The sequence below is a fragment of the Bactrocera dorsalis genome, chromosome 6 (genome assembly GCF_023373825.1).
Source record: "Bactrocera dorsalis isolate Fly_Bdor chromosome 6, ASM2337382v1, whole genome shotgun sequence".
Taxonomy (NCBI): Eukaryota; Metazoa; Arthropoda; class Insecta; order Diptera; family Tephritidae; genus Bactrocera; species Bactrocera dorsalis.
This window is the reverse complement of record NC_064308.1, coordinates 19340230-19363690: the sequence shown is the minus strand read 5'-3', so window position 1 is coordinate 19363690 and position 23461 is coordinate 19340230.

The following is a 23461-nucleotide window of genomic DNA, read 5'->3' as shown; positions in this document are numbered from 1 at the left end:
ATGGGCGCTCCTTTAAGAAAATGCCCTGGTGTGAGGGCTGTAAAGTCTGATGGATCTTGCGAGAGGGCTGCGAGAGGCCGTGAGTTGAGGACGGCTTCAATTCTAGTTAAGAGTGTCGTGAACTCTTCATAATTGAATTTATAAGTGCCAGCTAGCTTCTTAAAATGTGATTTGAAGCTTTTTACGGCTGATTCCCATAAACCACCCATATGTGGAGCGCTTGGGGGGATAAACTGCCAATTGATGCCTTGGGGAGCATATTTTTGTATAATGTCAGGTGAGATTTGTTTCATAAAATCCACAAATTGTTTCTCTGTGGCTCTTTGAGCTCCGATAAATGTTTTGCCATTATCGCTCATGATTTTGGATGGAAAGCCACGTCGTCCGACGAAGCGAGCAAATGCCGCGAGGAAAGCCTCCTTTGTCAGATTGGAACATAGCTCAAGGTGTACTGCTTTTGTCGTAAAACAGACAAAGACAGCCACATAGCCCTTCATCAGGGTGGGAGACCTTAGCATGGACGCCTTTATTTGAAAAGGGCCTGCAAAGTCGACACCTGTAGTGGTGAAAGGCAGAGCAAAGTTACAGCGTTCCGGTGGAAGTGCTGCCATAATCTGCGTTCGCATTTTCTGCTTGTGCATAGTGCAGACCTTGCACGTGAAAATGCACTTCTTGATTTGGGGCTTAAGGCGGGGAACATAGTACTCTTGGCGTACCATATGTTGCATGAGGCGATGCTCGGCGTGTAACATCAGTATATGGATATAATTGATGAATAATGTGGCAAATGAGGATTTCTCTGGTATTATTATGGGATGGCGTTCGTTATACGTAAGGCTGGAATTAGCAAGCCGGCCGTTTGCACGAAGCAGACCTTTCGTGTCTATAAATGGGTTTAGTACTAAGAGTGAGCTCTTTTTGTCAATTGGCTTCGATTCTCTTAGTAACCCTAGGTCGCGGCTGAAGTAGCGCGTTTGGGTTGATGCGATAAGAGCGACCTTCGCTTTTTGTAAGTCTTGGTGCGTCAATGTATCGCATTGGGGGCAAGTTGCTCCCTTTACCTTAAGTTTGAGTCGCTCTGCGAATTTGAGAATATAGGCGACTACTCTGAGTGCTCGGGGGAACGATGAAAATCGTTCAAGGATGTCAGCATCATCCATTGTTGTGTGATAAGTGGCGATTTTTCGACCTTCTGGAGCAATTATGTTGCGCATTGGCGATTGTGGCCAAGAATCGGGAGATTCTGTTAACCATTGGGGGCCATTCCACCAGAGGGTGGAGGTGGCGAGATGCAGAGGTTTGCATCCTCTTGTACCTAGATCAGCAGGATTGTCAGCACTGGCTACGTGTCGCCAAGTGGCTGATCCTACTAGGTCAAGTATTTGAGACGTTCTGTTGGAAATATATGTTTTCCACGCATGTGGTGGTTTTTCCAACCAGGCTAGAACTATTTCGGAATCGGACCAGAGGTATAATTTATATTTTGCCATGTTTAAGTGGGTCTGCACCATGGAGACTAGCTTTGCTAGGAGCAGAGCGCCACAGAGTTCAAGTCGTGGTAGACTTATGGTTTTTAGAGGCGCAACTTTTGCTTTTGCCACTAGTAGGTGGCTTGTAGTTGCAATATCGCTTTGGGTGCGCACATATATAGCGGCACAATATGCCTTTTCAGAGGCGTCGCAGAAGCCGTGTAGTTCCACTTTGTATTCGGGGGAATAATTTACCCACCGTGGAATTTGTATCTGCGAAATGTCTTTTAGGTTATTAGCGAACTGGGACCATCTTTCTAAGCGAAGAGGTTTCACTTGTTCGTCCCAGTCAGTTCCGTCTAGCCATAATTCTTGAATCAGGATTTTCGCTTGTATCATAATTGGCGAAAGCCATCCTGCGGGGTCGAAAAGTTTTGCCACAGAGGAGAGAATTTGGCGTTTTGTAATGGCGGATAATGCGGATATGGACTCAGTCGTGTATGAAAACTGGTCCGATATCGCATTCCATTGGATGCCCAGTGTTTTTGTTGTACTTTCCTTTTCGAATATAAGGAAATTAGTATCCAACAAATTGTCGTTCGGTATATTTTTCAAGATATTTGGGTGATTAGCCGTGATCTTTTTTAGGGGAAACCCTGCGGTGTTGAGGGCCTTTATCACTTGTGATAAGGACTCGTATGCTTGTGAGAGGCTGTGGCTCCCAGACAAGATATCGTCTACATACGTCTGTGTTTTTAACACTTGTGTTGCCAGAGGAAATTCTGACTTTGTGTCTTCTGCCAGTTCGTGTAGTGTACGAATGGCTAGATATGGGGCACAGTTTACGCCAAAGGTAACTGTTTTTAATTTGAAGTCGCGTAGTGGACTATTTGCAGATTTTCGGAAAATAATCCGCTGAAAATCTTGATCATCTTTATGAACCAGTATTTGTCGATACATCTTTTCGACATCCCCATTGAATACGTATTTGTATATACGCCAGTTCAATATGAGGAGCATTAGATCTGGTTGGAGTGTGGGTCCCGTAAATAGAATGTCATTTAGGGAATTCCCCGAGCTAGTGGTTCTGGAGGCATTGAAGACAACTCTGACTTTTGTTGTTTTTTTGTCAGGCTTTACTACTGCATGATGTGGCAAGTAGAAAGAGTAATATTTGCCTCTTATGATTTTTTCACATGGGCTTACTTCCTCCATGTGATCTAAATGAAGGTATTCTTCCACGACACCATCATAAACTTGTTTAAGCTCACCTTTTCTAAGTAGGTTTTTCTCCATACTTAGAAACTGCTGTATTGCAGAGGTGCGAGAGTGACCCAAGGCGAGTGTGTCTGGAAATTGTTGTTTTATTGGTAGTCGTACGACATACCGACCATTAGCTGATCGAGTAGTTGTGGCTTTGTAAAAGTCTTCACAATACTGATCTTCTGGTGTTGTAATTGAAATGGGGGGGAGTTCCTCTAACTCCCAAAATTTTCTCAATTGTGAATTGAGGTACTCGTTTGAGATTTCCTCAACTTGAGTTGTCATTGCTGTGACTGGTTCCGCAACTAGTCCACTTAGGACCCATCCGAAAATGGTATTTTGCGCCAGTAGTGTTTTAGAAATTTTTTCAACACCATCTAGAATAATTTGCGATATGAGATCGCTGCCTAATAGCAGGTCTATTTGAGCGGGGGTGTTGCAGTTGGGGTCTGCTAGAGTCAGATGTGAAATCTTATCCCAATGCTTGCTATTTATTTGATAGCTTGGAAGCATGTTTGTTAATTGCGGTAAGACAATAGCATTTGCTTGAATGCGCTTATCCGCTTGGGGGGAAATTAGGGTAATGGGGCATATTTTGTTAGAGTTTTGTACTACTCTTCCGCCCATTCCCGTAATTTCATAATTGGCTTGTTTTGTTGGCAGTTTTAGCCTATTTTGTGCCCTAGACGCTATGAATGATCGTTGCGATCCTTGGTCTATTAGGGCTCTTAGTTTGAACAGTTCTCCTCGATGTTCGATGGAGACAACTGCTGTTGGTAGTAATACCTTACTTTGATTCTCGCTGTGCAGCGTTTGAGTTTTTAATGCCTTTGAGCAGCATGGTGTCTCTTGGCAATTTTGTTGAGTTTCTGTTTCGGGAGTTGCTGTTGCAACTAAACCCGTGGCTTTTTTTGAAAAAGCGCTACTTTGAGATGTGTTGGGAAAGTTGTTTATGTGCAACATAGAATGATGCCTTTTGTGGCAATATACGCAGTTAAATTTGCTTTCGCAATTATTGAGATTGTGTGAGTGGGACAAGCAGTTTGTGCAGAGTCTTTTTGACCTGACAAAGTTGTTCCTTTCATTCACATTCAATTTTTTAAATTTTTCGCAAGCTTTTAGCTTATGCCCTCCTGTACATAGTTTGCATGACGTGAATTTATTTTGTTCAGATGTGAACGATTGTGCTTTGAAAAAGCTTCTATTTAAATTGTTGTTGTTATTGACTTGGGGTCTACTGAAGCTTCTGTTTAGGTCGGGTTGAACGTTTTTAGTTCTGACTGTTTTTTTATCTACCCTTTCCGCAATTTCATATTGGGCAGTTAAGAAGTCTTTCATTTGCTGCCACGTTGGGCAGTCTCTTCTTGATGAGAGCGATTGCTCCCATAGAAGTAATGATTTTTCGGGTAATGCTGCGGTGCATATGTTTATCAGAATAGGGTCCCAGCTGTCTGTGGGAACATTTTGTGTCGTTAGAACCGACAAACAATTTGAAACAGTGGATTCTAATTTTATGAATTCTTCACTTGTTTCTTTTTGAATTTTCGGCAAGTTCATGAGTATGGTTACTTGCTTGTCGACCAATATTCTTTTGTTTTCATATCTGGCTTTCAGAGCTTCCCAAGCCAAATTGAAATTGTCATCACTTAATGCGAACTGTTTTACTATTACGCCCGCTTGACCTTTTGTCTTGTATCGGAGATGATACAATTTTTGCGCTTGCGATAGTTTTGGATGGTTTATGTACACGGCCGTAAACATGTCCCGGAAGGACGGCCACTGTTCATAACCTCCATGGAATATTTCTGTATCGCACGCTGGCACTTTGAGATGAATGCCTGTTGCCTCTTGGGCTTGCAATTGTGGTAACTCTACTCTACTGTGGGGAGCAGGTGCAATTGACTTTATAAGTTTTAGTTGATCTGCGATCATAATCTTTGTATCTTCATACTGGTCTAAGCAGTTTTCAAATTTGGCGTATGCAGAAGATTTAAAGTTTTCTGGTAGATCTGAATCGTCAGTATCTACAATTGTGTCATATGCAGCTTGGAGACGTGTCCAAAAATTTTCGATCGTTTGGCTTTTTATTTCTAGCGCCGATTCAGAATTGTCTTGAATCGGCGAAGAAGCAAATCGAGTGCAGTATTTTATGAGACAGTCGCTCTCAGAAATGAATTTGGAGTATGATATGTCTTTCCCCCTCTTTTGTTTTGTAGCACCTTGCTTAGAGCGTGTAGCTTCTGCAGGTGTACATGGACTCTTATCGTCAGAAAACATTTTAGGAATTTTCAAGAATTGCGATGTTTTAGATTCTTTTGAATCTATATTCATTTAGAAAATGTAGATTTGTAAAATATTTGTATATATTTTCTTTCAGTGTGTACTGAGAATATTATCAACCGAAAACTCTTTTAGGTAAATAAGAGTTTATTTCCGAAAAATTAGTGAAATCCGCGTTTATAGTTTATATTATTCGCCGTTGTATCTACCTGCGATGGCGTTTATGTTTATTATTATTATAATAATAATTATAATAATAATAATTATGTTAATAATAATATTATTATATTTTATTTTATTTTTTTTTTTTTTTTAATGTATTGCGAGTATATATTTTTTTTCGGATTTATTGGTATGCCCTCGTACTTGTGTACCGGAAAGGGTCAATACCTTTTGTATATACGTATGTATGTATGTGTGCACGATATGTGCTTCGTATGCATATAATTATGCTTAAATTACTTTAATACGGTGCAAACCTGCTTGTTTTGTTGTGCAAATACAAGGGGTATTGCTTGTACCGGCTGTAAGTACGGATTTTAAGTATATGGATATTTATGTGCATATATGTATATATGGTATAGTAATAATTTTTTATGTATTTATATTTATGTATTTATATTATTAAACAATTAATAATATAAATTTATTTATATTTTTTTTTTCTTTTCCTTTTTTCTCGTTTTGTTGTTAATTCGTGTTATCAAAATCTGTAACACTCTGTTTTTTTTTTGTTTCCAAAATTGTATTACTTTCGCGTAATTTAATTGTCCCTATGTATATGTGGTATATACTGTGTAGGCATGCAATTTATTTAAATACGATTTATTGTTGTAATCGCGGTACTAGGACTGACGCAGGATGGTTGGTTAAATTGGAAAAAAGAGAAATGGTATTTGCAGGTATTTTACTTCTGCTCTCAACACACATGTGTGACGGTATGTATATACTCGTATGTATGTTGTTATATTTGCTTCTAATTAATTTCGGCAAGTATATGTTAGGTAATTACCAAGCTAAGGAAAGCTGGTTTGCATGTATATATGTATGTGTGTTTCAATTTATAAGTCATATGTTCCGCATTTATGTTTTCTTTTATTTCTTGTTTTGTACTTTCTAATATGCCTTTTACTTATTAGCGCAATTCGCTTGCTGCTTTAAAAGCAGAAGGGGTGTCGGAAAATATTGCAAGTAGAATGTTCTTTTAATGTTTTAATTTGTTGTGTGTGATTGTGATCACAAAGAAAATTATACATAGGCATTAGTACTTTAAGAACAAGTATGTATTATCAACTTTAATATCGGTATTTTGATGCACCGTATTAAATTTGAGTATCCGTTTTGGTGAAACTGTTTAAAGTTATAACCGAGTTATAATTGTTAAAACAGTTTATTTTTGTTTTTCCTAAACATACATATGTACATGCATATAAATAAGGTGGAAGCGATACACTTACCCTCTCTCGCATCAAGGGAATTTTGGGGGAGTGTATTTCTTTGTGGCTTGCCCTAATGTATATTTCCTTGTTCTTCTTGTCCTCGCAGTTAGTATGCCTCTTCTTCTCCTGTGTGACTTTGTACGTGTTTTGGGTATGTTGTCTTTGTTTTTATTATCCGCGCCCGGTGGTGTGATTTATTTAGTTTCGCGCCCGCTAGAGATTTATTTAGTTTCGCGGCCGCTGTTGTTGGTTTTGGTTTCGTTTTGTATTCCTTTCTTTTTGGCGCGCTTTTGTTTGCTTCACTTTACGGATATATACATATATGTATGTATGTGTTTATATCCACACTCCACTAACACTGTATATGTCAATTTTTTTTTTTTTGTTTATGATTTTTAAGTATTTTTCACTTCACTGTTTTCCAATTTTTGTTTTTTGTTTCCCTTTAATAGTTTTTTCAACTCTTTTTTTTTTCCACTTTAATAGTTTTAAAATATGTGTTTTTGTCACCGCACTTTATTTAATAAAAAATTTTTTTTTTTTTTTTTTTTTATTATTATTATTTACTTTTTTCCTCTTGTTTTTCTTTTTTAAGGTGCCTTTCTGAAGGCTCGAAGGACCATGTATTACTCAGTGGTGAACTCACCTTTGTTTCCGAACTCACTTGTTATAAAATATTTTTTAAAAGAATAGGTTTTCGGAATACTCTTTTTATTAACTTTACAAACGTTTTCAATGTTTACAAAAGGTAAAATTTGGACGGATATTCCAATCGGCGGCGGAATCGACGACCGTTGATGTACGTGGGAGGAAACGAAAAGAAAAAGGCGATGCTGCGAAAAGCGTATGCGCACAAGCGTTGAGTCCTTGCGGAAGCCAAAAACGAAGTGTGTCTGGCTGGAGTTGTCCGTCCCTTTTTTTTGTGTTCTAGTTGGAAGTGTGGTGTCACGTTTGAGTGTATTGGTGTGATGTGGAAGGTGAGTGGTGAGTGTGGTGTGCTGTTATGGTGATTTTGTGTGTTGAAATGTGGTGTGGCTGTGTTTCATGATAGGGTAAGCCGAGAGTCATTTAGACAATAACCTTTAACCCCAGGTCATTTCTTAATAGGTACCCCTTTATTAATCCCATTAGAACCCAACTTAGAAGATGCACATCTAAGCATCGCACAAAGATGGCAGAAACTGAAGATACTCCATCAACACTTCTGCCAGCGATGGAAAGAAGAGTATCTGAAAGAACTCCACAAAAGATACAAGTGGAAATACCCTCAACGCAATATAGACGTCAACGATATGGTAGTTATACGTTAAGAAACACTACCCCCAAATGAGTGGAGACTTGGTCGCATCGAAAAAACGTATCTCGGTGCAGACAATAAAGCAAGAGTAGTTGACATACGTACCTCTCAGGGAACAATTACCCGCCCAATAACCAAAATAGCCACTTTCCCAAATAATTTATCTTATTTTCTTATAGTGATATGGCCCCTCAAACTAGTACGAAGCCAATATGCAGCCGCCAAAGCAGCCCCACATACACTGTGCCATCACTCAGCGTGATCCGTAGCATCAGCCCACTCTCCGACGAAGGAACCCTGGCAAGACGCCTACATCGCTTTAAAGCGACCCTTTCCCCCATTCGAGAGGAGCGAGGAAATACCCATCGCAGGGCCCGACGTACTGTCAGCCTTTCTCCTATTCGAGAAGAACGAGGAAGTACCCATCGCACGGCTCGGCGCACTATCAGCCGTCCAGCAAAACGAACACACAAGCACGTCGCCTGTGGATTGTGCAAAAAGGATCATAGACTGGTAACATGTTCAAAATTTACTGAAAAGAACATCAACGAATCAAAGTTTGACGCAGTCATTAAGTATTTATAAGTACTGCGCCAATTGCTTGGCCAGATCGCATTCCACCCAAAAGTGCACAAGTACAAAACGATGTGCCACGTGTAATGGGGAACACCATTAAACTCTACATGAACACCCCAGGTTGTTCTGCAAGGAGCCAGAAAAAACATCAAAGAGCAAAGAAAGATTGCATAAACAAAATGATCTACCCACGTTACTGGCCAAGCCGACCCTCATACCAACAGTCACGATCAAAGTTAAACATGATGGCAAGTGGAATAAAATACGAGCCATTATCAACCCGACCCGAAAGGTGACTGTAATTGCGTCAGAACTGGTTCAGAGATTGAGGTTATCGAAAACGTACCTCGACTCGCATCGTATATGCAAAGTCGTCATAGGATCATTAACTGATTCCGACTGGCATGTCGAAGTTAACTGCCTACTGACGCATGATTTAACGACCCGACCCTATAATCGTGACTTAAGTGGCGAAATCATTAAGAAGTTCGACCACTTAGGCCTAGCCGATCCTACATTTTGGAAGAACGACAAAATCATGTTGGAACTGGGAGCTGACATCTACCCAAGATTGATGAAACCCGGCTTATTCAACCCCGATAACAGCACCGTGATCGCACAAAACACCGCACTCGGTTGGACTTTAACCGGTGCTTGTGCGATGTAAACCCCAAGTATACCTCCAACCCGTTCATTATTTCATTATTCATTTACCCAAATCAAAATAGATCTAAAAATCTTTTTATTCGCAGACACTGCAAGGCGGCCGGGATGTTCATACTAAATGAACACATCCCTGCATTGTCCTCCTAACTCGTCTAAATACGAATTAGAGGACAATGCAAAAAACCACCAACAGCGCCAACATAACAACAGAAAGACACAATAAAACGAGTCATCATAGCGGACGGAAATACAGGCGCCAAATTATACAGCAGCAGCAGTATTAGCAGCAACAACAACACAACAGCAGCAGCACCAGCATATCAACGCGGGAAAAAATAACCACATCAGGTTTTATATAAAATTTATATTTATATTTATAAATAACCCTTAAACTGTATTATTGTATAAACCCATACACAAATATACAATTGTACATACTAACCCACTCATACTATATATTACACACCGTCAAATATATACAAATTTCTATTGTTACTCAAATCCTAATAAGTTTTTATTTTATTTGGCACACCGGCAAATACATTGTCGACAACCCCGACATTTTGGTCCTTCGAGCCGAAACTTCTGCCTATTTAAATAAACCCACTCAAATAACCATCGTTTGGATCAACAAATTTGCATATTTTCACCCACCCAATCAACCATATTTTGGATCCACAGGATTAACATTCACCCACCCAATATTCATCAACCACTTTGGATTTAAACAAAACTCATCAATTTTCAACATATGTACGTGGAGAAAAAATTGTAAGTACCCGAACCCCAATTTATTTAAAATATATTAATATGAATTAGTGCAAATCGGAATAAAACGGCATAGTGACACAAGAACAAAATTAATATTCTATTCAAAGTAAATCTTTTGCTTAACCGGTATTAAGCACAAAGTATTTGCAAAATTTTAATTGCCATATTCCGCTTTGCACCTTACCCGTTCACATACATACATATGCACATATGTTTTGAGAGCCAAATAGTGTTGCTTTGGCGCCCACCCATACCTACGCGTACATATGTTTAGTTGCATTACCCGCTCAATTAACAACAAATTAACGTTGACTGCTAGTGCAGTGTAAGCAAGAATGATAGAAACAAGATTGCGCAATGACGAGTTCAAATTTTGTTCGTTCTGCGCATCTACGTCACGGTTGACCAACGTAGAATCAGCTGATTTTCAATTGTTTGTTATTCTTTGCAATAAGAAGCAATTTTGTATTAAAACATGAATATCATCAAAAGTTAACATCAATATAAGTGAATATTTTATAGTGAACATTTACCTACATATTCAATTCATGGTATTTTCGTTGCATTATTTAATTTTGTCTCTTTGCTGTGTTTGTTTCAATTATATACATACATTTATGCAAATAAAAATATTGAATATTTTGTGACCAACTATCAATTTATTGTCTTATTTAATTTTCTTTTTTTGATGTACATATTTTCAATTAAGTTTTTATTTAAGGAACGAATCCTAAAATACATTTTAGCTCTGAAAAACAATTCTTGTATTTTGGTGCTACAATTAACAAAATTACTGAAATTAAATTACAAAAGTGCTTCTGGACGTAATTTTCACATACATATGTATATGCAAATCAGTACCATTTAAGTCGTCAAATACTGCTTGCAAGGCTCTCTCCATCAACGTATCTGTTAGTTTTGAGAGTCCTCCTTCAGATAGGTGATCCATCCAAGTATAAGATGAACAATTTTCTGAATTGGCACAAATTTCGGGGTTGTCTTTACAAAGTTTGTGGCAGATATACCCTGCCAAATTTTCAAGCCCGTCGTTGTTGAGAATCTTCAAGTCATAATTTTTTTCAATTAGGTCAGCGGAATTTAGATCAACTGACACACGTTGAAAAATATTACCTGCAAAAACATAATAAACATACATACATGCGTATAAATAAATGGAATAAATTGTTAGTTAAGATTACTATTACAATTAGGATAAGAAACAATGGTTAGTATGCAAAAACTTAGTTTGTATGTAAGTACATATTTGCATTTGTTAACATCAATACATTTTTATATAAGAATGTTTTCTGTAGTTTTTGGTTTATAATACTATGTACGTTTAATATTTTGATAATTAATAATACTGATACTCCTTCCTGTCAAGGTGATCGTGAAGACCGCCTTTTAACCTGTTTACGCCAAACTAATTTTCTAAAACGTTCATTAGCCTCTGCAGGAGATAGTCTGGTTAACGTGAGAAAAGCGCTAGGTAGCAACTTCGTTAGACTCGGCGAACTTAAACCTGTTAGAGTGGTTGGTTATAAAAGTAAAATTATTGTAATCAAAATGCTATAACTACCCCATTTCAAACCGCAAATTTCTTTCGAAGGCTTCTGGCGCGAAGTGCACAAAAATTAATCCACTATTTTAGTACTGTTTTATCCTAAGGGAAATGGAAAAATCTCCATTTCGTCGCACTATTTTTAACATTGTTATTATTGCACAAATCATTTTAAAAAATATAAAATTTCACAATTAATACTACACGCGAAAATACAATTCGAATTCACATTCAAAGGCGCGGGCGAATAATAAGTCAACCGTGACGTCAGCAAGAACAGCTGACTGAAAACAAACATGCGCATTGCGTAATCTCTTTCTCTATCATTCTTGCAGTGTAAGCAAGCAAAAAACAGACCCAGTAGGAAATTCAAAAGGTGACCCAGCAGGAAAAAGTACAAAACCCTGCAAAATTTTATTTATCGGTTTTTTTTATCGGAAATTTAATAATTTCAAATAAATATCAACCATTGGACACCAAAGAGATAAAAACAAGAAAATTAATTTGAAATTTTAAAAAATAAATAAATCACTAAAGAAAAAGTTTTTCAAAGTTTGTTTTATTACATTTTTTGTAACTCTACGCAACTCATTTTGCTCGTTTAATCCAAATATTAAATATATCTATATCTATATACCCAAAAATGGAAATGGAAGATTTGAAAATTACAACAACGGATTTAAGTGAATTCGTGGATGACCATCTTCAAACCCAAAGTGAAGATGAATCGGTCTATACCCTAGAAATTAAAAGGGTCGAACTAAATTCGCTTTATATAAAAGCAAAGCGCGCATACGATGCGATTAGAAGAATTTCTAGCGAAAGTCATGAAACCATCGATTTCTTTAAAGTGAAAGAAAAATACCAAAAAAGTTATCGAATGTACCTCTCTTGCTTAGCTTCCATCAACGAAGATGTAGATGCGCGTAAAACACAGGTGTCAACCCAACCCATTAAGGAAAGAACTTCAGAAGCCCTAACGATGGATTTCGCTTCTGCATAGGGTTGTGCGCTGGGTTTGGGACCCGCCACGTAAAAAAACACCCCCAATGAAAAACAACAAACAGCCTCGGATGAGAGACCCCCCTTCTGATGACGACCATGGCAAACGAAATAAGGACTATGATTTGAGGGCATGCACCTGGAATGTCCGGTCCCTTAAATGGGAAGGTTCCGCTGCCCAGTTAGTAGATGTCCTCGTAAAGATAAAGGCTGACATCACCGCCGTCCAAGAAATGCGATGGACGGGACAAGGAGTAGGTCCTTGTGACATTTACTACAGTGGCCATATAAAGGAGCGCAAGTTTGGTGTTGGATTCGTGGTGGGAGAGAGACTCCGTCGCCGAGTACTATCATTCACTCCGGAGAATGCACAATCCGCATCAAAGCGAGGTTCTTCAACATATCGCTGATTTGCGCCCACGCCCCGACGGAAGAGAAGGACGATGTGACCAAAGATGCTTTTTATGAGTGCTTGGAGCGCACTTATGAGAGATGCCCCCGCCACGATGTCAAAATCGTGCTTGGCGACTTCAACGCCAGAGTGGGCAAAGAAGGTATCTTTTGCACTACGGTCGGTAAATTCAGCCTCCACTAGGAAACATCCCCAAATGGGTTGGGGCTGATCGACTTCGCCGGGGCCCGAAATATGGTTATCTGTAGTACTATATTCCAGCATAAGAAGATACATCAAGCTACCTGGCTGTCTCCGGATCGAAAAACCACCAACCAGATCGATCATGTTGTGATAGGCGGAAGACACGTCTCCAGTGTTTTAGATGTGCGTGCGCTCCGAGGTCCTAACATCGACTCGGACCACTATATTATAGTGAACACATAACACCAGGAGAAGGCGAACCCGATTCCCCAATCGATGACGATGGAGCAGACGTTCCATTACCCGGCCATGAAGAAGTTCGAATAGCAGTTGCTCGCCTGAAGAACAGCAAAGCGGCAGGGGCCGACGGATTGCCGGCCGAGCTATTCAAACACGGCGGTGAAGAACTGATAAGGAGCATGCATCAGCTTCTTTGCAAAATATGGTCGGCATGCCCAACGATTGGAATTTTTGTGTGCTATGCCCAATCCATAAAAAAGGAGACCCCACAATCTGCGCCAACTACCGTGGGATAAGCCTCCTCAACATCGCGTACAAGGTTCTATCGAGCGTATTGTGTGAAAGATTAAAGCCCACCGTCAACAAACTGATTGGACCTTATCAGTGTGGCTTCAGACCTGGTAAATCAACAACCGACCAGATATTCACCATGCGCCAAATCTTGGAAAAGACCCGTGAAAGGAGAATCGACACTCACCACCTATTCGTCGATTTCAAAGCTGCTTTCGACAGCACGAAAAGGAGCTGCCTTTATGCCGCGATGTCTGAATTTGGTATCCCCGCAAAACTAATACGGCTGTGTAAGCTGACGTTGAGCAACACGAAAAGCTTCGTCAGGATCGGGAAGGACCTCTCCGAGCCGTTCGATACCAAACGAGGTTTCAGACAAGGCGACTCCCTATCGTGCGACTTTTTCAATATGCTGCTGGAGAAAATAGTTCGAGCTGCAGAACTCAACAGAGAAGGTACTATCTTCTATAAGAGTGTACAACTGCTGGCGTATGCCGATGATATTGATATCATCGGTCTCAACACCCGCGCCGTTAGGTCTGCTTTCTTCAGACTGGACAAGGAAGCAAAAGAAATGGGTCTGGCAGTGAACGAGGGCAAGATGAAATATCTCCTGTCATCAAACAAACAGTCGTCGCACTCGCGACTTGGCACACATGTCACTGTTGATAGTCATAACTTTGAAGTTGTAGATAATTTCGTCTATCTTGGAACCAGCGTAAACACCACCAACAATGTCAGCCTGGAAATCCAACGCAGGATTACTCTTGCCAACAGGTGCTACTTCGGACTGAGTAGGCAATTGAAAAGTAAAGTCCTCTCTCGACGGACGAAAACCAAACTCTATAAGTCGCTCATAATTCCCGTCCTGCTATATGGTGCAGAGGCTTGGACGATGACAACAACCGATGAGTCGACGTTGCGAGTTTTCAAGAGAAAAGTTCTGCGAAAGATTTATGGTTCATATCGCATTCGATGGAACGATGAGCTGTACGACATATACGACGACATTGACATAGTTCAGCGAATTAAAAGACAGCGGCTACGCTGGCTAGGTCATGTTGTCCGGATGGATGAAAACACTCCAGCTCTGAAAATAGCTGTGGAGAAGGACCTGGGCTCGCTTGGAATATCCAATTGGCGCCACGTAGCGAAGAGAAGAAACGACTGGCGCGCTGTTGTTGACTCGGCTATAATCGCGTAAGCGGTGTCTACGCCAGTAAAGAAGAGAAGAAGAAGTTCACCTTCCACCATGCGACACCGACATCTTCCACGGAGATTACACATCCCGTTGGTCTTGGCTTCTCAGTGGGGCCAAACTTTTCAGCTGAGCTCTAAGCTACCGGGGGGATCGGCAGGTCGCGGATAGCCGGACGGCCTGTAGTAGCAGGTTAGTTGCGAAATAAGCCATGACGAATATGCAATCCCCGAAGAGGAGCGGCAGGAGTTGCGGTATAAAAGCTAGCTAAGCTGATGACGCCCTTGCGACAGAGGCGAGCCGATACCGATACAAAAATAGGAGCCCCTCCATCATGCACGAGCATAGTGGGTAATATAAAAAACCAGGCGCGACGGACTCACAATGGGCGGCTTCCTGGTCAGCGTCTGTTCACCATGTTAGGTGGGGCTGTTAATTTTTCTTTGACCGATGTGCATCGCGGCGCACTGGGAGTCCCTTTAAATCTTCCCAGCGATTTCTCTGCTGCCAAGATGGATAGAATGATGTGAGCTAGCTCTGCCGAGGTGCTAGCCGCGGTGTCCATCAATAACCAGCCCCTTCGGGCTCTGGTCAAGGAGTGTGTATTGGGCGCGAGATTAGAAGTCTGCGTTGCCCCGGGCGAGCTCTGGTCCGTCCGTGTTTTCCGGGACCAGTAAAACGAAGAACAGGCCTCAGGGAACTCGGGTAGGTGCATAGCCACCGAAGGTACACCCGCTCCTGTTTATTTCGGCCCGCCCCCCTACACACGATGCGCTGGTATAATAGAAAGGAATGGATTTGTGCATGAGAAAAAACAACAACTTAAACGACAGCAGAAGTAGCAGCAACACTATACTATACTGAGCAATGACGCGGGAAACCCAAAAGACCCGAATAATTCCAAAGCGGCAGGAACTGACTTGCAAAGGACACCTGTAATGGAAATAGATCCATTCAAGCGGTCATCGCGACTTAGTAGATCCCCAATAAAGATGCTAAGTGTAGAAAAACCGACGCGAACAAAATCGTTGCCACCGGCGCTGCAAGACAACACGCCGCAAGCCAAGGCAAACCGCGCGGCGACTACATGACGGAGCTTGGCGAAGAAATTAAGAAGATGATAGATTTGATGCGCCCACCGCAGCGAACAATTAACAACAACCTTAGGGACCTCGTTGGCAATGTAACGAAGATCTACGAAAAAGCCTTAGAGGAATACCAGAAGAGCAAGGAAGCAAGACGGAATATTCTAAATATGCCCGTAACAACGGAAATAACGCCTAAAAGGCCTCGCGAGGAAAAACAGGCGAAAAAGGCAGACTCCTCCAAAAAGAATAAAACCACCCATGGAGAAGAACCAAAAAAGGCTAAAAATAACGAGGAAAAAGTAAATACGTTAACCTCAATTAACAATGGAAAGGCCCTTCAGAAACTGGGTGAAAGTGTAACCCGGATTAAAAAGACAGCCAAAGGGGAAATTTTAATGGAACTAAAGAGCGCGCAAATAGAACACACTGCTGACTACACCAGCGAAATAAGCAAAGTGCTTGGAGATCAAGCCAAAATTAAAGCCCCAATTGGATGAAATAACCGGAGAGAAAGACATTGCCAATGCTATTCGTACGCAAATAAGAAAACTAGAGGAGTTTGATAAAGGCTCAATCAGAGCCATTAGGGCGTCATACGCAGGCACCCAAACAGCTGTAATAAACCTTCCCGCCTTACAGGCAAGGCTACTTGTTGAAGTCAAAAAAATGAAAATAGGATGGGTTGTGTGCAGAATTAGGGAGAAACCAAACCTTAAAAAATGCTTCTGATGTTTGGAATATGACCACCTGGCGAGAACTTGCAAAAACTCAGACGATAGGAATCAGTGCTGCCTCAAATGTGGGGAAAAAGGTCACTTTGCAAAAACATGCAGCAAGGAGCATGTAAAAAAACAAGAAAAAGAGAAGTCGGACCATCAGATAGGTAGCAAGAAATGTCCTCTCTACCAAGAAGCGTGCAAAAGAGCCAAGACCTACTTACGCATACAGTATTTGAGCAGAAAATCGACGTGGCAATAGTCTGCGAACAATACAAAAACATTAGCGCAACAACGTGGACCTCCGACCTAACGGGCAAAGCGGCCATTTGTGCCTGTGGAGAAAACGTGTTCCAAGAAAAGCCACTAACAGGACAAGCCTATTACACGCGGGCAAAAATCTGCGAAATAAATTTTTATAGTTGCTACATTCCGCCAAGCATCGCACAAGACGAATATGAAAGAATCATCGATAATCTAGTACGAGAAGTGTCGAACACCTCAATGAACATAGTGGCAGGTGACTTCAATGCATGTGCAGTGGAGTGGAGTAGCGCGTACACAAATAGACGAGGAGAAGGCTTCTGAAAGCTTCTGAAGGCTTTTTCGGTACTGAACACCGCCTTGCTGAATTATGGTAACAGAAATACTTTCGAAAAAAACGGCCGCGGCTCTGTAATCGTTATTACGTTCGCTAATAGCTCTCTAGTGCGGTCGTGTACATGGCAAGTGAGCGACCTGTACACACACAGTGACCACTTGGCAATTCTGTTTGAAATCAACAAAACGCACAAAATGCCTAAGACTTTTAAAAAGGTTCAAACCAGACGCTGGAAAGCCGAAACACTTGACGAGGATACCTACAAATTAATGTTAGATGGCAATCCGAACTACGCTATGGACATAGTACAGAAGGCTGGATGCCTAGATAAACATGTCAGTAAAGCCTGCGATGCCGCTATGTGTAGGAAAAAACAAGGCACACGTAGGAAACGCGCATACTGAAGGAAAGAGACTATTGAAGCCCTGAGAAGTGAATGCCACAAAGCTAGGCGCCAGTGTCAAAGGGGACGACAAACGGCAGATTTTACAATTCAAAACGAGCGCTTTAAACGAAAGAGAAATGAACTGAAGAAATCAATAAAGAAGAGCAAAGCCTGTTGTTTTAAAGAGCTATGCAATAAGGTCAAAGAAAACCCTTGGAGAGATGCATACATGCGTCATGTCAAAGTTTAAAGACCACATGCTCTAGACTATTAAAGACGGTTGTCCAAACGCTTTTTCCGACGCAGTCGCTACAAAGGCAGCAAATAAAAGAAGCCACAAACGCACCGCTAGTTACTGATCAAGAAACTATTGAAGCAGCAGAGAGATTTGAAAATACCAAAGCACCAGGGCTAGATGGAATACCGAATAAAGCCCTGAAACTCGCTATTAAATATAAACCCACCCCATTTACGGAAGTCTATACGCAATGCTTATGGGACGGAGCATTCCCTAAGATTTGGAAAAAGCAGCGGCTAGTGCTTATACAAAAGCCAAATAAACCAGCAGGAAAGCCAGGCTCCTACCGACCATTATGTATGCTGGACACAATGGGGAAAATACTGGAACGTATAATTTGTGTGCGGCTAGAGCAACATCTAGAAAGACAGCAGCCGGGCTTAGCCGAAAACCAATATGGTTTTCGAAGGCACAGGTCGACAATAGACGCCATAAAAAAGCTAATAGACATCGCAAGCAAGGCAATTGAAGGAACCAGATGGTTATATGGCACCAAAGAATACTGCGCAATTGTGACGTTCGACGTAAAAAATGCCTTCAATTCGGCCTATTGGCCGCGTATCATGGAAGCCTTGAAACAAAAAGAAGACACCACTCTACCTACTGAAAATCATATCTAGCTACCTCTCCGACAGATTGCTGCTATATGACACAGAACAAGGTCCTAAAAACTACACTGTAACAGGCGGTGTACCACAACGCTCAGTACTAGGGCCACTACTGTGGAATGTTCTATACGACGGAGTGCTACGTCTCCCATTGCCCAAAGAAATACAAATAATCGGGTACGCTGATGATTTATCAGTAGCTGTAGTGGCAAAAGAAATAAGCCAGATGCAACCACGTGGCGATTAAAATAAACGAGTGGCTCACAAAAGCAAAGTTCCAGTTAGCAGACCAAAAAACTGAAGCGGTAGTAATAACAAGTAGGAAAAAGCTAGAGGCGAGTATGCTCACCATCGATGGATACAATATCCCAACGCAACAATCGTTGAAGTACCTGGGTGTAATCATTGACGCGAGGCTAAATTATCGGACCCACATCGCGAAGGCCTATGAGAAAGCAGCAAAGGTGACGGCTGCATTAACTAGAATCATGGTCAACATAGGTGGACCTAGACCAAATAGACGCGCTCTTCTGGCAAAAGTTAGCCAGTCAGTATTGATGTACGCCGCACCCATATGGGGACCAGCATTGCTACACAAAACGTATGCGAATACGGCAAAAGCAGTAGTTCGGTTAAGTGCAATCAGGGTAGCTTGCGCTTTCCGGACTGTGTCACACGAAGCGGCTGGAATTATTTCAGGTATTATGCCACCAGATATTATGGCGATGGAGCTAAAAAGAATTTATGACAAAGCGAAAAACGCGGGCAGACGACTAAATAAACAAGAGAAGCAGCAAGAAAGACAAACCAGCCTTAATGAGTGGCAGAAACGATGGGACGAAACAACAAAAGGTAGATGGACACACACGTTGATCAGAAACGTGCAGATGTGGGTAGAAAGAAATCACGGAGAAACTGACTATTACTTGACGCAGTTCCTGACTGGGCACGGTTGCTTCAGAGAATATTTACACAAATATGGACATGACGATGGGTTTAACTGCTCTTTTTGCGGAAACGGCATCTGTTTGAGGAGTGTTAATTTTGAAATGCGTTCCATCTAAGCATCCGACAACAAAATGAAATGAATTTAAATGGCTTGTTTGAAAGTTTTCAATTATTTTTTTCTGCTGTGAAATTGACGGCCCACATATTTCGTTTTTAAGTTTGCAGATTGTCTTGTTTGTTTTGAGGAAAAGTTTGTGGGCAGTTCCTTGGCCAACATTAAATCTATCGGCAAGCTCGCGATATGTGACTCTACTATTGCTGAGCTTCCAAAGAGTCATATGCAAGGAATGTTCCAAGGAATATTCCCCGTGTGGTGTTGACCAAAAAGGCTCTAACGCATTTTTCAATTCTTAAGACAAATTAATTTATTTATCAGGTACTTCCACAAAGTCAACAACAATACTTACTACCAATGTTTCACGAGTCATGCGAAAATGCGTGAAATATGTATCATCATGGTACAATGGAATTGTTTTCCAAACCTTTGTCATTTTCGTCACAGTTCTCTTTTTTGAAATTTCAGCGAGGAACCACTTTCTCTTTCTTAAAAAATTTTGTTTTCTATTTTTTCCATACTTGAACAGCAAGTTATTATCACTGCTTTCAAAAGTATCTATCGCTATATTTATTAAAAAATTCATGGTTAAACTTTCACATTCGGTCATAATTCGCGCAAAATATTGCAATTATTTTGCTTAAGTATCAGCTGAGCATCTGCAACAGTGTTGCAAATTGAGTATCAGGGCTGCAATATTGTCGCAGTTATGGAGTGCCTCGAATAAGCCCTAATTCTGTTCAGTTTGACTAAGTGTTCGTGAAATAAATGATATTGGTTTTTTATTTTGTGATAATACAGCTCCAATTTCAAAGTTACTAGCGGCTGTGGTCAAATCAAAGAGTTTGCTGAAATTTAGTTGGAAAAGTTTAACCTGAGCTTGAAGTTCTTCTTTTATTCTACTTAATGCTGCTATTGCAGGTTCCTCTAATGTGATTTTAATTTTTGCGCTTTGATTTTTTGATATTTTACCGTTGTCTCCTCTGAGAAACGTGGTAAGTGGTTTAACAATGGCTGCAAAATTTTTTATGAGTTTTCGATAATAGTTTGCGAGACCTAGAAAAAATCGAATCTCGTTGAGTGAAGTAGGAGTGGGAAAATCTTTTATAGCTTGTATTTTTACGGGATCGACGGTGATCTTGTTGTATTTAATTATGTGCCCCAAATATTCTACTGAGTCTTTAAAGAAGTGTGACTTTTCATTGGAAATCTTCATGTTAGCTTGATGAAGTGCATTTATAATAATGCGTAAGTGCTCGACATGCTCTTCTGGGTTGTAAATATTTTTGCATTACCAAGATTTTGTATAGTCATAGCTACATCAGGTATGGGGTATCTATCTGTAATAGTTTGAGCGTTTAGCTTTTGAAAATCTACAACCATTCTGCGCTTATTTTTCCCTTGTTCGTCGGTACCTTTTTTAGCAACTGTCCAAATGGGTGAATTGTACGGATTTTTACTAGGTTGGCTTATTTCACTTTCTAAAAGTTTATTTATTTCTTTGTTAATAAAATCATTATCAGATGTAGGGTACGAATATTGTTTTGTCCAGATAGGATCTTCGGATTTCGTTCTAATTGTGGCTTGTACAGTGGTAGTAAATGGTAATATTGAGTTAGTACTTTCATTTTGTTGCATTATTTTTTCAATTTCAGATCTATATTTTATCATTGATTAATTAATTTTTTGCAAAATTTCTCTTTCTTTCTTGGCCCTATACTTATAACTGAGCTTATACTCGAAAAGGTTAATCTCTGCTTTAACTGTTCTGAGTCCCTGTTCGCCCAGAAGCATATCAATTTCTTCTAATGCATCAGTTTCAAAAAATGTAAGGAAATTATCCAACACTGATATTATTTTTTTGATTTCGATATTGAGAAACCATGAAGAGTTTTTACTTTTGTGGGTTTGATTGGAACAGACTCACCGATATTACATTTGGTACTTATGTAATTGTTTGTTGCTCCAGTGTCGATGAGGATTTTAACTGCTTTGCCTGTATCCCTGCAGTGGCGTTGAAGACACGGCAATTGATTCACTCGCTTGAGAAAACAAAGCCTGTCTTATATTCATAATCGTCACTTTGTTTTGTAGCAGGTGATCGTAATTCATCGCCGCCATGTTGTGGTGTGAGAGAGCCTAGTTGGTTTACTTTTTGTATCTTCTCTGGTGCGTTGTAGTTGTGAGATGAAGGATTTTGGTGCCTCTTCTGTGGATCTCCTCGAATTGAGTTATTTGGAGGTAATCCTTGCATTTGCCGGTTATAGTTGTTTTGTAAAGGTGCAGCGTTGAAGTTGGTGGGTCTTCTGTATTGCCCTAAGGAATCTACGTCCATTGGTTAGCACTTTGGGGTGGGTGCACTCTGTGTATATTGCACTTGCTCGTTTGTTCTATATCTTCGCTGATCATCGCGGTATCTTCTGCTTTGAAAGGGTTGATGTTGCATATTGTATTTCCTGTAGTCATCGTACTGAGGAAAATCGAATTGCAATTTCTCGTTGTCGTGGTATATCGTACTTGCGATGGCGTAGGCGGTTTCTAAGTCCTTTGGATTGTGGCTGTAGAAAGTGCCGCTTGTATACTTGCTGTTCAAGCCAAGAATAAACGTTCTGGCGGCTTCTTGATTCACATACTTTTGCATTTCTGATGGGTCACCTGAGCTTCCCATTTCATTAGAGCTAGATTCAATGCCCTGCTGACTTCGCAATGAAATTCCGCCAGCATAAGTTTGTTTTGCGTAATCCTTTTCATTTCGTCTAGTAAGACGTAAAAAGGTCTCTGGTCCGCATACGTGTAGTCGAGGCGATTTATGATTGAATAGAAATTGAACTTCGTGTTGTGATTGATTAAAATATCGGCTGCTTCTCCTAGAATTTTCGAATGCAATATCGAAAGTGCGGTATAATATGTCGGTGTTGTGGCATAATCTTTTCCATGTACGTCCACGCACGTTTTCTCCAAGATCTGTATTGATTTATATTGCCCGTGAAGTCTGGCAATGTTTTAAAAATATCCAGATTAATCTGCATTTCGTTTATTATATTTGGTTTCCAGTCCTCGTGCTGATCCGTAATTGTCATATTTGATGGCAGACTGTTCTCCAAGGTAGCCACTCTTTGTTGGTTCTCAGTTCGAGATGTAGTTAAAGCTGCAATTTGAGCCCTGAGGTTTGCAATCACCTGTGCAGACATCTCGAAGTTGGTGTTCAATAAGAGACGACGCAAATTGAACAGTTTTTGTCTCTTTTTATGAGATTCCAGCGTGATTTCGAGTTCTATCGGTGCTGCTTCCAATTTTTCAGGAACTTATTTTTTTCCTTTTTCAGGATCGTGGATTTTAGTTTTATCCCTTTATGTCAGGATATGGCAGGTTCAGTTTAAAGTAAAAGAACGGTTGAGCCCCCAGTTAACAAACTGTTGTTTGTCGCGAGTAAAATAAATTACATTTATTTGGGCAGTACACTTATTTCGTGTTACCTTTTTTATTCATAATTTCTTACTGACTACATTTTATAATCTTAGTGCTATTTATACTTATGAAATGCGACTGCTGTTATCCGCATACAACTTCTTTGTTGTAATTCGATATCCGTTATCTTGCTAGTACAAAGATAGTTTTGTTATGCTTATCAGTTTTTCGTTATGGAACTCTGTCTGTTGTGTTTATAATGCAGGAATTTTATTGTTTGTTTAGGTTAAGTGTGAAATTTACTTAGGCTATCTTCAGCGTCGCTAACTAGCGCAGCAGAAGTACACACATGAAAGTGAGACATTAACGCAATATTATTTTGCAATGTTAAATACTGGTAGACGAGGTAAGGTTGACACAGCATCTATAAATGCGTACATTATTGGGGGGTTAAACGAAATAATTTAACCAGAACTCTTATGGCAATGAGATTACCAACGTGCAATGATTTGTTACGTTCTCTTGAGAGCTTGTCGAATTTAACATGGTCACCAAAGAATATAAAGAGTCATATGTGTTTCAACGATTATACTGCCCAAAATACGAATGCGGACAAGAATTTGATTAAATGTTTCAATTGCAATGA